This window comes from Micromesistius poutassou (genome assembly GCF_964030765.1).
Source record: "Micromesistius poutassou genome assembly, chromosome: 3".
Taxonomy (NCBI): domain Eukaryota; kingdom Metazoa; phylum Chordata; class Actinopteri; order Gadiformes; family Gadidae; genus Micromesistius; species Micromesistius poutassou.
The window spans coordinates 15,899,881-15,904,880 of NC_140273.1; the positions used below are offsets into that span (position 1 = coordinate 15,899,881).

Consider the following 5,000-nt stretch of genomic DNA (forward strand, 5'->3'; position numbering starts at 1 on the left):
GGGGGGGGCTGGCACTCGTTGCTCAGCCACTGCATGTGTATTCATACATTTTTCACGTTTGCATATGAGATCTTAGGCAAAAGGTCTCGATCAATTTCCTGGCCTGAACCGTTCTTCAGGGAGGAATCCTCAGGGCCTCGTGGTTAACATGTCGTACACGTTTTACCATTTTGTACATTTACCAAACCCCACCCCGCCACCACGACATCACACGCGACACTTCCCATGTGATAAACAGCAGAGCCCTACGGCATTACAACATATTCTACTCCTTCATCCGCTGTAGAGCGCGGCTGTTTGAACTGCGTTACACCAGAGAATACACACGGCCCTGTCAGCGCCCCCTAGAGGGGGTGTCTGGAAAACCCAATGGTCGACAGCAGAACAGAACCCCCTGGCGGGGGCCAATCACAACCCTGCCCTTTCCGGAAGCCCCACCTACCTGCCTCTCCAACCGAAACCTCCATGGGGAGGGAGGGCGGGCTCTCCCCGATGATGTTGTAGCTCGCCATGGCGACCTGGTAGCGCCGGAACTTCTTCAGCTCTGCGGGCACAGAGGGACAGGTCTCAGCACTCACTCAGCACGTGTCACACACACACACACACACACATACACACACACACATGCGGTGCCCGGGCCGTTCACAAAACAACACATGGTATTTTTGATACGACTTCGGCCAGTGTAAGGGGAACGCGGACGAGACGGGATGCAGATGATCGAAGCGCAGATGACCCCCAGCCCGGGCTAGAGGTCGGTGAAAATACAGCCCTGTCATCATTTTATCCCCCCACCCCCCCCCCCCCCCACACCCCCCGGGCTGTTGGGAGCACTTACGCGTCAACTCGAACTCCGTCACTGAAGAGCTGCTGACCGTCTTGAAGGTGCTCTTGGCTGGAGGAGGAGGAGGAGGAGGAGGACGGAGAAGAGAACAGTGAGAGTGACGGAACGATAGAGCAAATCGATGAATCTATCAAGTTGAGCCATAAAAGTTTTCATTACAACGTAGTTAAGGTGCTTTTTTTTTTTTTTTTCTTCCTTCACGTCTCTCTTTTTTTCCCCCCCCTTTGAGTGCCGTGGAACGATCGCGGCCACTCTGGGTGCTCGTCACGCCTGACAGATTGAGGCTAGAGATCCCCCCCCCACCCCAACCCCCCTTTGGGTCCGCCAACCACTCGACAATCAAACAAGCGTTCGTTTGTCGGATCGCATTTAGGTGTGCGGGAGAACGAGAGAGCGCAGGGAAACAACAGGGCTGATGGTGGGGGTGTGTGCTCTACTAGTGCAGACCCGACCCACCCACCCCCCCCCCCCCCCCTCCCCCCCTCCACCTGCCCGCCATCCATGAAACCCTGCATGGCTGTCGCATTTTGAAGTGTGTAGCGCGTGGTTGGAAATTCATATGAAAGGGCAAACTACTTTCCCAGACGTGTCTGGTGATTAGATTGGCCCACCGGCCTACCCAGTGGATCGTACCGACTGGCGTCATCTATCCAGCGCACCTCTAGGTGCACCCTCCCACTCATGGTGTCACCAGAGGGTGATTAGAGGGAAATTGGTAATTGCTGCTAATCACATTCCAACCTGGTGCTAAAACGGGGGGCCCCTCTTGATGACTCTTTGGATACACTAATGGTTTCATATACATACACGCAGGCCACACTTATTGGACCCATGCTCTCTCTCGACTTTTATTCCTTATTATCCAGGCTTTATTATCCCCCCCCCCCATTTATCCCAGCCCCCCCCCCCCCCCCCCTCCAGCGGGGTACGGTACTCACCTGTGATGAGGGCACTTGTGCTGTTGTTTTTTGTTGCCATGGTTTCTGCCGCAGTGGAGGCGGTGGCGTTAACGGGGAGCTCCCTGTAGTAGAGTCTGTAGCCGACCAACACCCCGTTAACACTCTCCTCACTGGGCCGCTGAGGAACCAAACCCCCCCCACACACACACACACACACACACACACACACACACACACACACGCACACACATGCAGGCACACGCACACACACACACACATACACACACACACACAAACAAACAGCAGTTTATTTTCCTCTACTTCACAATGAAACATTTTACGATTCGGGGAAGCTCATTCTTTCTCCTAGCTTCCCAGAATGCCATTCTGCCAGCCATTGTGTGTGTGTATTTGTGTGTGTGTATTTGTGTGTGTGTGTGTGTGCATGTAGGCTTGCGTGCATGTGTTGTGTGTGTGTGTAGCAAGGTGAGTGACAGGGAATCTGTGGCAGTGGCTCAGGAGGTAGGGCGGGCGGTGCAGCAACCCGAGAGGTTCTGCTGATTTGATCCCTTGTTGTCCGCCTGGCTAACAGTCGAGGCGTGCCTGGGCAAGACATCGACCCATCACCGCCCCCCTGACGAGCAGCTCGCTCCGTCGCCGTGTGACTTTGGCCGCGTCCCAATCCAGGGGCCGCATCCTCCGAAGGACGCGGCCGGCGAAGGCGTGGCCTTCGTAGGCCAGCGAAGGCCGCACCCGAAAGGCCGAACGTAGCGTTGTTAGCATTTCCGGGTTGCGTGACCAGCCGTTAACGCCCTTCACCTTTTGCGTGAGCGCGCGCCCGCTCCTGTCGCCTAGCAACCCTGACAAGCTGCGGTTCAAAGCGGACGGCGGAGGAGAAATACTGGAGCCAGAAATCATCATTTTATTTGTTTATTTGCATGTGTTTTATCTTTTATTGGAGGAGCGGGTGAAGGGTTCACCGCCGGAGCCGGCGGGTGAAGAGGAAGGGAGGACATTGGCGTACTGTTAATTAGTTTAACGTTGCATGGCTGGCGTTAATGTCATTGAACTTTGACAATAAAGTTACATAATTAAAATAGTCCCAACTTTACTTTTATATATTAAAAAAAATGGTTTTACATAGTTTTGTCATTAAATATGGATTCGCTGCAGCTGCCGCTTTCAGCTCTCTCCGCGCCATTTCTGATGAAAATCCAACGCGCAGTGAATCGTGGGATACGTCGGGCCGTGAAGGATCCACCCGGTGGGTCCTTCAAAATCCGGGAAAAGAAGGCTGCGCATCTCGGCCGCATTTGAAGGAGCCTTCTAAATGGGGCAGCCTTGACGCGCCGCTGTGACGTACTCTGTCTTCAAATGCGTCACTCGAAGGACGCAGCCACTGAATTGAGACGCAGCCGTTGTGTATGGATGGCAATGATTGTCCGGATTCCCGCTTGGACTGTTGTTTTTGTCTCCCCCTACCTGTTGGAGTTTGACCGTTCTGACTGTTCTGTGGTTTCAGTCATGTGCCCCCGGGGTCACGGCCATGTCCTTTTTTGGGGCAACTTCCTGCCTTTGTTCTTTTCCCCCCGACAGTTTCTCTGTTCACCTGTTTCTCATTTCGGGGGTCGATTAGTTTGAGTATTTAAACGCTGCCTTTTCAGTTCACTTTGTCAGATGGTCACAGCGTGTACTATTCGTTACCTGGCTGCCAGGTGAGTGCCACTAGCGTGAACCTCTTAGTTAAGAGATTCCAAGTTTTTTCCGGTTCTGAACCCTGCCTGTTTTTGACGGAGTCATTGGCCTGTCGTCTTTGGATTATCTGCCTGTACCTGTCTGCCTGCCTGCCTGTACCTGGATTCTGTTTTGCCTGCTGGGCTGTTCTGTGAATAAATTTCAATCACTCAAAAGTTCTGATCTGCGCTTGATTTCCGTCGTGGCAATAATTGCACAAGCGCCGGTCCTGAAAAGCGCCCTGTAAATGTAGGTCACTTTGCATTGACAGGCTGCTGAAGCTGCATCAGTATACTCTATTATGAGCAACCCGTGAATTGGCCTAACCTGCCCAAACAAAGGGCGGGCTGAATGGCGGTGGCACCCTTGTAAAGCATGATGGAATTGTCCGTGACTCCCACAGTCTCTTTTCTTATTTGCCTTGGAGCCATGGAGGAAGGTTGAAATAAGACTCTTTCAAACTGTGAAGGCGGTCCACATGCTTGTGCTACCTCCATTTCCTCACAAAGCCCATTTCCTGTAACCATGTAGCCTTTTAACAATTTGCGGATGCCGCATTGGCGGACTTTGTCGTCAACAGTTTTTCTCAATTTGCTCCTTGTCGTGGGTATCCTTCCCCCTGTGTTGCCCTCTGACCTTTTGTCTCGATTCATAAGAATCAATGAAGTACACATGTTTCTACACACACAACCTGAGGTCTGTCCAAACTGCACAAGGGCTGCACATTTTATGGTAAATGCTTCATGTCTAATGGTTTTATGTCGCTAGGCGTGTGTGTGTGTGTGGGTGTACCTTCCACTGCACAAGGACTGAGGTGGTGGTGGTTGGTTTCACTGCAAGGATAACTGGAGGCTCATCAGGCACTGGAGAGAGAGAGAGAGAGAGAGAAGACAACGCCCATTCAGTACATCCCCATCTCCGTGACCCCCTCTCCACCTCCTCTCCTCCTCCCTAGCTTCCTTACCGTCCTGCAGAGTGGTGACTGCCTCCGTGTCTTTGCTGGGAGAGCTGTCCCCGATGTCGTTGGTAGCCAGCAGCCGCAGCTTGTAGGAGCTGAAGGGCTTGAGTCTGCGGGAATACACACGTGCAAATGTTAAAACACACGCGCGCACACACACACACACACACACGACAAGCAGATCTTACGTGTGTGCGGCGAAACAGCGACGGACAGGAATTCTAAACGTGTTTTCAACTTTCACTTACTCTGTGAAAGTTGTGAGACATTGAAATGTTTCTGTGGTTCTGAAAATTGAATCTGGAGTGAGGGGGGGGGGGGGCCCTGAACCAGGGCACCATGAAACCAGGGGAACAGAGTGTCTGGTAATTTTCTCTCGAAGCTAAATCCATTTCCTCCGTCTCCCACACCCAATCTCTGAATACACGGCGCCTCGGTCGAGACCGTCGACGGTGTTGAATAATAGTTGTTTTGGCGCTCTGCTAACGGCCTCTGCCAGCCATATTTCAGCGGACACCCTGCAACACGGCAACACTCTCACCTCCACACAAGCTGGACTTGTGGA

General features: G+C 52.7%; 1 pseudogene across 1 annotated transcript in view; it reads right to left on the reverse strand.

Annotated features, from left to right (window-relative positions):
* The window catches only part of LOC311341063 (protein sidekick-1-like), a 209,210-nt pseudogene that overhangs the window by 5,107 nt on the left and 199,103 nt on the right, over positions 1–5,000 (reverse strand). The window contains exons 24-28 of the transcript XR_014684114.1: positions 4,442–4,545; positions 4,270–4,340; positions 1,783–1,921; positions 839–895; positions 443–544 (exon numbers count right to left, since the gene is read on the reverse strand). The product of XR_014684114.1 is annotated as a protein sidekick-1-like (transcript). The remainder of the gene's footprint in view (positions 1–442; positions 545–838; positions 896–1,782; positions 1,922–4,269; positions 4,341–4,441; positions 4,546–5,000) is intronic.